The sequence below is a fragment of the Hemitrygon akajei genome, chromosome 8 (genome assembly GCF_048418815.1).
Source record: "Hemitrygon akajei chromosome 8, sHemAka1.3, whole genome shotgun sequence".
In the NCBI taxonomy this organism is placed as follows: Eukaryota; Metazoa; Chordata; class Chondrichthyes; order Myliobatiformes; family Dasyatidae; genus Hemitrygon; species Hemitrygon akajei.
This window is the reverse complement of record NC_133131.1, coordinates 63917487-63929703: the sequence shown is the minus strand read 5'-3', so window position 1 is coordinate 63929703 and position 12217 is coordinate 63917487.

Sequence of the window (12217 nt, the reverse complement as noted above, 5' to 3'; positions counted from 1 at the left end):
GGTTATTTCTGGTATATGCGATTTTGTTCCACCCTCTTATGTGTGTTGGCTATGTGGTGCGTCTTCCGAGGGGTGGAGTGTATCCAGAGATACCGGCCACGTGACAGACGCACTGCCACCTGGCTGGTCGGAGGACACACCACACGCCAATCAACATTTGGTCCCTCACAACTAATCAATGCACACCTAAATTATTGGTCACCTTAATTGGATTATCGCGCCCAGCCCCATGCTTTAAAAGGTGAGACTTGCCCTTGGCTAGCCCTCTCTTACAGACCACCACATTGAAGGTAAATGCATTGATTTATGTTTGGGAAGGTCTATCGTTTGTCCTGGTAAGGGAGCCGCAGCTATCCAAGGTCAAGGGGAATAGCTGTCGTAGTGCTTTTCCCTTGTTCTTTGTTTGTGTAACCGTACCCTGTCCCCACACCGCTTCCTGTGTATTGTAGTTGCTTGTGTTGACCCGACTTCCCCTTGTAAATAAATTCCTTATTATTAAAACTGTGTGTGTCCAGGCCTCTACTGTTGAGACTCAAAGAACCAGTTATTTTATTGGAAAATACATGGGGAGGGATTGTTAAGTTAAAGCAGAGCCAGCAGGTTTCATAACTTCGATGGCATTTCAGACTGCACATGGCATCTGAAGGCAGTCACTCCCCAGTCTGAATGAGGAGCTGGGCCCTTTCAGCAGTCTGGCCAGTGATCGACCGAACAGTTCAGAAGGGGGTGCCCCCGGGGGGGAGGCCCTTGCAGACATTGACATAGAGACCACCCAAACCTCTTCCTGTACATTGATGAGAGGGTCTGTGAGCCTCATGCACTTACCTTGCTGGTGCCCCTGGAAAGAGAGAGTGTCAGTGACCAGAGAATTCAGTGGTGAAGACAAGGAATGTGATTAAGCTGCAGATCAGCCTGTGGGGAAAGAGCCAACAGTCATATGAAAGAAGTTGCATTTCCAAAGACTTGTTCAAATTTCTGGAACAACCTCTTTGCCTAGCATTTTGTAGGTAGCAATTAGGGATGATTGGGTAGATGCAGAGGCATTTAAAATAATTGGGGAGGAGGGGAATTTCAAGGCAGGGCATTTCTGATGCCTTATTTGAGTAGATCCTCCTCGGTTGGCCTTTCCTGGTACAAATTTATTTTTGTCCAAGAGGGCCATGAAGAAACCAGAGATGGATCCTTTTATTCCCACTCGCTGCCTCCTACCAATCAGCTGATGCTCAAACCATGCTAGCAACTTTCCTGTAATACTATGGGCTCTGAACTTGGTAAGCAGCCTCATGTGTGACACCTTGTCAAAGGCCTTCTGAAAGTCCAAATATACAACATCTACTACATCCCCTTTATCCATCCTACTTGTAATCGCCTCAAAGAATTCCAACAGGTTCATCAGGCAGGATTTTCCCTGAAGGAAACCGTGCTGACTTTGTCCTGTCTTGTCCTGTGTCACCAAGTAGTCCATCACCTAAATCTTAATAATTAACTCCAACATCTTCCCAACCACTGAGGTCAGACTAACTGGTCTGTAATTTCCTTTCTGCTGCCTTCCTCCTTTCTTAAGGAGAGTGGAGTGATATTTACAATTTTCCAGTCCTCTGGCACCATGCCAAAGTTGAATGGTTCTTGAAATATCAATACTAATGCCTCCACACTCTCTATTGCTACCTCTTCCAGAACCCTAGGGTGCAGTTCCTCTGGTCCGGGTGACTTATGTATCTTTAGGTCTTTCAGCTTTTTGAGCACCTTCTCCATTTCAATAGTAACTGCACTCATTTCTCTTCCCTCACACCCTTCAACATCTGGCACACTGCTAGTGACTTCCATAGTGAAGACTGATGCAAAATACTCATTTAGTTCATCTGCCACCTCCTTGTCCCACATTATTATTTCTCTGGCTTCAGTTTCTAGCCATCCTATATCCAACCTCATCTCTTTTTATATGTAAAAGCTTTTGCTATCCACTTTGATAGTGTTTGCTTTTTATTTCTTTTCCCTCCTGGTGATTTTTTTTGTTGCTTTCTGTAGGTTTTTAAAAGCTTCCCAATCCTCCATCTTCCCACCTTTTTTGCTTTGTTCTATGCCCTCTCTTTTGCTTTTACATTAGTTTTGACTTCCCTTGTCAGCCATGGTTGTACTATTTTGCCATTTGAGTATTTCTTCATTTCTGGAATACGTATGTCCTGCACCTTCCTTGATTTTCCCAGAAACACACGCCATTGCTGCTCTGCTGACATCAATAACCTTTTCAGAGTTGCTTGGAGTGTTCTTTTGTCTTCATGGTGTAGTTTTTGCCAGGATACTGACTCACCAGCAGTTGGACCTTCCAGATACAAGTGTATTTTTAATACAATCAATTGAAACACCTTCACTGCACATGCTGATTTCCATTTAACTAATTTTGTGACTTCTAAAACCAACTGGCTGCACCAGTGATGATTTGCTGTGTCATATTAAAGGGGGTCAATACTTATGCAATCAATTATTTTCTGTTTTATATTTGTAAACAGATTTGTAGAGATCTGTTTTCACTTTGATATGAAAGAGTCTTTTTCTGTTGATCAGTGTCAAAAAAAGCCAAATTAAATCCACTGTGATTCAATGTTGTGAAACAATAAAACATGAAAACTTCCAGGGGGTTGAATGTTTTTTATAGTCTCTGTATCTAAGGTCCTCTAGACCTTTCAACCTTATTTATATCTTTCCAGTGTAGGTGACCAAAACTACACACAATATTTCAAAGTAGACCTCACCACATCTTATTCAACTTCAACATAACATCCCGTCTCCTGTGCTCAATACTTTGATTTATGAAGGCCAACGTGCCAAAAGCTTGTGATGGCATTTTCAATGAATTATGGATCTGTATTCCCAAATGCATTTGTTCTACAGGACTTTTCATTGCCCTGCTGTGTAAGGCCTAGATTGCTTGGTCCTTCTGAAGTGTCTATATTAAATTTCATCCCATTTTTCAAGATGGTCCAGATCCTGCTGCAAGCTTTGATAGGCTTCCTGGCTGCCCCCCAATCTTGGTGTCATCTGCAAATTTGCTGATCCAGTTAACCACTTTATAATCCAAATCATTGATGTAGATGACAAACAACAACAGACCCAGGACCAATCCCTACGGCACACCACTAGCCACAGGCCTTCAGTCAAGAAGCAGCCATCTACTATCACTCTCTGGCTTCTCCCACAAACCTCATTTTGAATCCTGAGAGACTGAACCTTCTTGACCAACCTCCCCTGTGGGGCCTGATCAAATGCTTTCCTAAAGTCCATGCAGTCAACATCCACTGCCTTAGAATCCCTTCCAATAACTGTCTCACTACTGACTTCAGGCTTACTGGTCTATAATTTCCTAGTTTATTTTTTGACTGTTTCTTAAACAGCGGGACAACATCGGCTATCCTTCGGTACCTCACCTGTCACTAAGGATGATTTAAGTGTAAACCTCAGGTTTGGCCGGCAGCATTAGTCTAGGGGAAGGCACTCTCCAGCCCGGCCAAACTCGTGAAATTTAATTTGTGTGGATGCTGTCTGATTTGTTCCCTCCTTACATATCAGTACCATGAAATAACAAACAGTACAACATATGCAATTAAACAATTTAACTTTATAATTCTGAATTTGACTAGAAGGTTAATAAAGAAAACCAAAATGAAAAGGACCTGTTTTAATGCAAGTCTAATGTGCACGTTGGAGCTCACGGTTTCCCATCCGTTGGTCCTCCATCAATGCCCCCATGAATCCCTCACTCTCAGGCACACAAGAAAAACCATTCCCCTCATTGTACGGCGCACATTCCGAAGCCCCTGTTATCTCCAGTCATAACACAAACACTACTGCTACAGAGAAGCCATTACATTAGCAGTGAAACCTTTCCCAGGGCATTACACTCTGCCCCCACTAAATTTAGTCATGTCCTCATGACTTTGAGATAATTTGCCAACCCTTCCCGCTAAGCACAATGTCCAACCCAGGTGTAAAAGGCAGTGAAATAGCTCCCCAAAGAGGTAGGGGACACACTCTGTTCCCCCGGTGCTACATAGGCCAGCCTATTCAGTGGTCTCCTGATTCTGTGAGACCTCTGTACTCTCTCATCTACTTTGTCATGTTCCGATACTTCTGGTCTACCTGGCAAGACCTCCCCCGGCCTATCACTCATGCCTAACTGCAACTTGAACTCCTCTGTCCCGTGGCCAAGCCCTGCTTCATCCCTTGCAGAGTCCTGCTGCAACCCAGGCTGTCCACAGATAGACCCCCCCTCCCCGATTTCACTTAACTCAGCGTTAGAAGGGTTGGGAGTCTCTTCCTCAATCAGTGAGGAGTTAGCAAAAGGTAGCATCTACCTCACACCCATTTCCTCCGACGCAGTATCCCATTCAGGGGCGTGGGCCGGTCTAATCTCTCCTGATGTTTGTCCTTTAGTCTCCCCACATTTCCACAGAGTTCCCTTACTAGGTGTAGGCTCCAGGTCGGGCTCTGGGTCAACCCATACCTCTTGTCCCAGACACAGAAGGTGGTTCCGATGGGGAATCTTGACAGGACCATTCCTTCCTCTGTTTTCACCCGGAAAACTGGTACATTTGGCATCTGATTTTCCACCACATAGGGTGTGACTGCCCAGTGGTCAGCCAGCTTGTGCTTTCCAGGTAGTCCCAAATTCCTTATGAGGACTCGGTCTCCCAGCAAGAGTTGGGAGAACCTCAACTTTCAATCATACTTCCTCTTTTTCCCTTGATTCTGCTTGGTAGCTGAGACCTCAGCTAATTCATAAGCCTTTTTCAGCTCCCTTCTCATATCAGACACATACTTCAGATAAGCCTTTGCTGATACGTCACCTTTGTAAGTCCCAAAACAGAGGTCAACAGGCAACCTTGCCTCACACCCAAATATATATATATTGACAATATATTGATTCCGCCTGCTCTTCTTGCTGATCTCCAAGGTTCCAAGCACGTCTAGCGAGGTCCGATTAAACTTCTCGGGCTGGGGATCATCTTACAGATGATAGGGCGTAGCCCTCGACTTCTTGACTCTGAGCAGTAACTCATGGATGAGCCAACTCTCAAAGTCCCATTCCTGGTCATTATGCATCCGACTGGGAAGACCATAATGAATGAAATACTTCTCCCATAACTCCTTGGTGACCGTAGACACCCTCTGGTCCTTGGTAGGGAAAGCTTGCGTATATATGGTGTAGTGATCCGTGATGACTGAGACATTCACCATGTTGCTGGCATCTGGCTTGATTGACAGGAAATCCATACACACCAGGTCAAGGGACCTTGCACTCTGCAAGTGGGACAATGAAGCGGCTCTCATAGGCAGCATCTTCCTCTGTATATATTGAATGCATGACCTGCAGTATTCTTCGACCTCTGGCTTCATTTGGGACCAGTAGAACCAATCTCTGAGCAATCCATAGGTCTTTTCAACCCCCAAATGGCCAGAATCATCATGAAGTGACTTCAACACAATCCTCCGATACTTCTCAGGCAGAACCAGCTGGGAATGGTGAGGCTGGTCTGGAGGCGACATGACCCAGTACAGGATCCAGTTCCTCAACTCCAATCTGGGCCATTCTCTCAGTAATGGAGACACAGCAGCATGTCTCTTCCTTTCTGCTTGGGCCATGTCTCCCTTTTCGACCGCTGACTAAATGGTACCAATGCCATACCGTGCAGCTGCCACTTCCCTAGGACTCAATTCTGGAAACTGATTTGTCTTCAGAGCAGTCAGGTGTCAGTAAGCTTGTGGGATGGTGTCGTCTGAAGCTCCCAATTGATCCTCTCGATTCTGCCCTTGCCTTTCCTCTGCCTTCCCTGTGATGGAAAACTGGCACATGACTTTGTCTCCAGGGCAGGAACGCTCTCCCACCTTCCATCCCTGTCCGGCCCTTCATGTGCTCATCAGGACAATCAACGTTCTAACTCCCTGGCCGGTACTTCAGGCAGAAATCATAGGCAGACAATGCCGCCAACCACCAATGGCCTGTGGCATCCAGTTTCACTGAGGTCAGGAGATAAGTTAGGGGATTGTTGCCCATCCACACCCCAAACTTGGCCCCGTAGAGACTGTCACTCAGCTTATCCACCACCACCCAATTCAATGCCTGAAACTCCAACTTGTGAGTGGGATAGATTTTCCCAAAGGGTGACAGAGTCCGGCTGACAAATGTAACAGGTCTCAACCTGGTGCCCTGATCCTGATACAGGACACCCCCTGAGCTCTCTTGGCTGGCATCTGTATGCAGTACACACGGCAATCGGGGGTCTGCAAAAGCCAGCACAGGTACCTGTGACAGCAGCCTCTTCAGCAACTGAAAGGCCTCTTCATATTCTGCATCCCATCTCAGTCCAAAGGGCTAAGATACTCTTTACCCTCCTCTCCTTTTGTCCTCCCTTTCTTCCCCAAGGGAGGGTGACCACACCGAAGCTGATTCAACAGGAACTCACTTTCCCTTAGCCCTTCACGAACCACAGAACCCGAGGAACAAGCACAAAGAGCTCACAGTCTGGATCTGTGATCCCAGCTTCCACAAACGCTGTCAAACATCTTCCACTTCTGCAGGGGCCAGTTGCCATGACCTCTCTCTCTGAACGGGGTGTCATTGGTCACCCGGATAGTGTGACACGTGCTCTTGGAACAACCCACATCAAACTCATCAGTGGAAAAGACTCCTTCTACCTTTTTTTTTCTCACTATTTCTATTAGTTTCTACAGAGAGGAATACAGGGTACAGGAAAATGTATATAAGAGGTCAGAAAAGATTTTTAAAAACACCAGTTACATTATATCTGTTCATAATAACAAATACATTACCCCGTATTAATGGTAAGTTAATCAATAGTTATATTAACTATACTAATTTACTACAAAAGAAAAAAATATATAACCCCTGCCAGACTGAAAATGTTCATTAAGGAGAAAAGAAGGTAAATACCTTCTTATATAATAAAAATTAATAATAGCCAACATCTGAGTTTAAATAATGAATTGAAGGTTTTGAAAATAATTCGGAAAAGGTCCCTACAAAGTTTGAAAGTCTTGACGAGATTCAGAAATTGAGCAACAAATCTTCTCTAAATCTAAACGTCACATAACCATTGATCATGAGTAGGAGGAAAAACATCTTTCCATTTAAACAAAAACGTCCTCCTAGCTATAAGAGAGCTAAGGCCAAGAAACTCACATATGCAAATGTGATCATCTGCATTTTTTTAGTCATTGGAATGGACTTTGTTTTCATTCATCTTTTCAGGCCAAATCCAGTGGAGTTTTGATTCTTATAGATATTACACTTTCCTTCGTCCAGCATAAAGTAGTCTCTGATACTAATGGACGTATTGTTATAGTTTAAGGAAAACTAGATAATAAATTAATAGTATTTGCCAATGTGTATACCCCCAATATAGATGATCCAAGATTCTTCAAGCTTTTTTTTGTTTCTACCAGATCAGAGTCTTTATTCTTTGGTGATGGGAATAGTTTTTAATGGCTGGTTGGACCCAGTATTAGACCGATCATCTTCTAAACCAGCGACTCTTAACAAATCAGCTTTGTTTATTTAATCTTTTTATTGAAGTGTGGTACTTTGATATTTGGCATTTCTTACATCCTCTAGATCAGGAATACTCATTTTTTTTCCATGTTCATCATACATATTCCAGCATTGACTATTTTTTTATAACCATATGACCATATGACAATTACAGCACAGAAACAGGCCATCTCGGCCCTTCTAGTCCATGCCGAACACTTACTCTCACCTCATCCCACCTACCAGCACTCAGTCCATAACCCTCCATTCCTTTCCTGTCCATATACCTATCTAATTTTTTTTAAATGACAAAATCGAACCTGCCTCTACCACTTCTACTGGAAGCTCGTTCCACACAGCTACCACTCTCTGAGTAAAGAAGTTTCCCCTTGTGTTACCCCTAAACTTTTGCCCCTTAACTCTTAACTAATGTCCTCTTGTTTGAATCTCCCCTACTCTCAATGGAAAAAGCCTATCCATGTCAACTCTATCTATCCCCTTCATAATTTTAAATACCTCTATCTAGACCCCCTCAACTTACTATACTCCAAAGAATAAAGACATAACTTGTTCAACCTTTCTCTGTAACTTAGGTGCTGAAACCCAGGTAACATTCTAGTAAATCTCCTCTGTACTCTCTCTATTTTGTTGACATCTTTCCTATAATTCGGTGACCAGAACTGTACACAATACTCCAAATTCGGCCTCACCAATGTCTTGTACAATTTTATCATTACTTCCCAACTCCTATACTCAATGCTCTGATTTATAAAGGCCAGCATACCAAAAGCTTTCTTCACCACCCTATCCACATGAGATTCCACCTTTAGGGAACTATGCACCATTATTCCTAGAGCACTCGGTTCTACTGCATTCTTCAATGCCCTACCATTTACCATGTATGTCCTATTTGGATTAGTCCTACCAAAATGTAACACCTCACACTTATCAGCATTAAACTCCATCTGCCATCGTTCAGCCCACTCTTCTAACTGGCATTAATCTCTCTGCAAGCTTTGAAAACCTACTTCATTATCCACAATGCCACCTATCTTAGTATCATCTGCATACTTACTAATCCAATTTACCACCCCATCATCCAGATCATTAATGTATATGACAAACAACATTGGACCCAGTACAGATGCCTGAGGCACACCACTAGTCACCAGCCTCCATCCTGACAAACAGTTATCTACCACTACTCTCTGGCATCTCCCATCCAGCCATGGTTGAATCCATTTTACTACTTCAATATTCACACCTAACAATTGAACCTTCCTAACTAACCTTCTGTGTGGAACCTTGTCAAAGGCCTTACTGAAGTTCATATAGACAACATCCACTGCTTTACCCTTGTCAACTTTCCTAGTAACCTCTTCAAAAAATTCAATGATTTGTCAAACATGGCCTTCCACGCACAAATCCATGTTGACTGTTCCTAATCAGACCCTGTCTATCCAGATAATTATATATACGATCTCTAAGAATACTTTCCATTAATTTACCCACCACTGACGTCAAACTTACAGACCAATAATTGCTACGTTTACTCTTAGAACCCTTTGTAAACAATGGAACCACATGAGCAATATGCCAATCCTCCCCATTTCTAATGACATTTGAAATATTTCTGTCAGAGCTGCTGCTATTTCTACATTAACTTCCCTCAAGATCCTAGGGAATATCCTGTCAGGACCTGGAGACTTATCCACTTTTATATTCTTTAAAAGTACCAGTACTTCCTCTTCTTTAATCATCATAGTTTCCATAACCACCCTACTTGTTTCCCTTACCTCACACAATTCAATACCCTTCCCCTTAGTGAATACTGAAGAAAAGAAATTGTTCAAAATCTCCCCCATCTCTTTTGGCTCCATACATAGCTGTCCACTCTGATTCTCTAAGGGACCAATTTTATCCCTCACTATCCTTTCGCTATTAATATAACTATAGAAACCCTTTGGATTTATTTTCACCTTACATGCCAAAGCAACCTCATTTCTTCTTTTAGCTTTTCTAATTTCTTTCTTAAGATTCTTTTTACATTCTTTATATTCCTCGAGCACCTCATTTACTCCATGCTGCCTATATTTATTGTAGATCTCTCTCCCTTTTTCCAAACCAAGTTTCCAATATCCCTTGAAAACCATGGCTCTCTCAAACTTTTAACCTTTCCTTTCAACCTAACAGGAACATAAAGATTCTGTACCCTCAAAATTTCTCCTTTAAATGATTTCCATTTCTCTGTTACATCCTTCCCATAAAACAAATTGTCCCAATCCATTCCTTCTAAATCCTTTTGCATCTCCTCAAAGTTAACGTTTCTCCAATCAAAAATCTCAACCCTGGGTTCAGTCCTATCCTTCTCCATAATTATATTGAAACTAATGGCATTGTGATCACTGGACCCGAAGTGCTCCCCAACACATACCTCCATCACCTGACCTATCTCATTCCCTAACAGGAGATCCAACATTGCCCCTTCTCTAGTTTGTACCTCTATATATTGCTGCTAAAAACTATCCTGCACACATTTTACAAACTGCACACCATCCAGCCCTTTTACAGAATGGACTTCCCAGTCTATGTGTGGAAAATTAAAATCTCCCACAATCACAACTTCGTGCTTACTACAAATATCTGCTATCTCCTTACAAATTTGCTCCTCATTAGGTGGTCCCTCATTAGGTGGTCCTCATCACTCCCCATTAGGTGGTCTATAATACACCCCTATAAGTGTTACTACACCTTTCCTATTCCTCAATTCCACCCAAACAGCCTCCCTAGATGAACCCTCTAATATATCCTGACAAAGCACCGCTGCAATATTTTTTCTGACAAGCAATGCAACACCTCCCCCTCTTGCCCCTCTGATTCTATCACAATGAAGCAACGAAATCCATAAATATTTAGTTGCCAATCACACCTCTCCTGCAACCATGTTTCACTAATAGCTACAACATCATATTTCCAGGTATCAATCCATGCTCTAAGCTCATACACCTTTCTTACAATGCTCCTAGCATTGAAAGAGATGCATTTAAGAATCTCTCCACCTCTTATTCTCTGTTTATCCCTAATGGTGCAAACAACTTTATTATCTTTTTCTTCCTTCTCTCCTATATCTTCGGTCTGAGCGCTCCCCTTCTCTGTAACCTGCCTATCCTCCCTCATACACTGTCTACTAGCTTTCTCTATTTGTGAACTAACCTCCTCTCTCCTAGTCTCTTGAATTTGATTCGCACCCCTCAACCATTCTAGTTTAAAGTCTCCCCAGTAGCCTTCGCAAATCTCCCTGCTAGGAGATTTGTCCCCCTAGGATTCTAGTGCAACCCATCTTTTTGTACAGGTCACACTTGCCCCAAAAGAGATCCCGATGATCCAGAAACTTGAATCCTTGCCCCCTGCTCCAATCCCTCATCCATGCATTTATCCTCCACCTCATTCCATTCCTGCTCTCACTGTGGCATGGCACAGGCAGTAATCCCGAGATTACTAACTTTGCGGTCCTTCTTCTCAACTCCCTTCCTAACTCCCCATATTCCCCTTTCAGGACCTCTTCCCTTTTCCTTCCTATGTCATTGGTACCTATATGTACCACGACCTCTGGCTCCTCACCCTCCCACTTCAGGATATCTTGGATGTGATCAGAAACGTCCCGGACCCTGGCACCAGGGAGGCAATCTACCATCCAGGTCTCCTGACTGCGTCCACAGAATTGCCTATCTAACCCCTTAACTATTGAGTCCCCTATTCCTACTGCCTTCCTCTTCCTCTTTATTAATTATACCACAGTTACACCTAGACTTTTTGGATTCTTTCAAATTGGGTAACTTGCCTCAATCTTTCTATGAAGCCTCTATTTCGCTTATCCTAAAGAAGAACAAGAAGCCAACTGAATGCTTCTGTCCAACTGAATGGCAACTGAATAGGCCAATTTCATTACTCAATGTTGATACTAAAATCCTTTCTAAAATCCTGGCTTGTAGGATTGAAAATATTCTACCTTCTATTATTTCTGATGACCAGACTGGTTTTATTAAAAACCGACATTCCCATTTTAATATACTCATGTATTAAATGTTATTTACTCTTCATCTCAGGAGATATCAGAATGTGTGATATCTTTAGATGCTGAGAAGGCCTTTAATTGGGTTGAATGGAATTATTTATTTAAAACCTTAGAAAAATTTAATTTTGGACCAGATTTTATTAATTGGATTAAATTACTTTATTTATCTCCTTCTGCCCAGGTTGTACTAATTTTCAAAATTCCAAACCATTTAAACTTCATCGCGGAACTAGACAAGGCTGTCCGTTGAGCCCTTAGCTCTTTGATCTAGCTTTAGAACCTCTTGCCATTGCTTTTCAAGAATCTAATGATATTTGTGGTATTTTAAGGAGAGGTATTACTCACAAAATCTCACTTTACACCGCTGATATATTGCTGTTTATCTCTAATGTTGAGACCTCATTACCTTGCATACTTTCTTTATTCTCCCGTTTTAGCCAGTTTTCAGGATATAAATTGAACCTACATAAGAGAGAATTATTTCCTTTAAATAATTTGGTATCAATTAATACTAACCTCCCTTTTAAAGTTGTAAGAAATCAATTGACTTATTTGGGTAACAATCAGTAAGAATTACAAACACCTGTTTAAAGAAA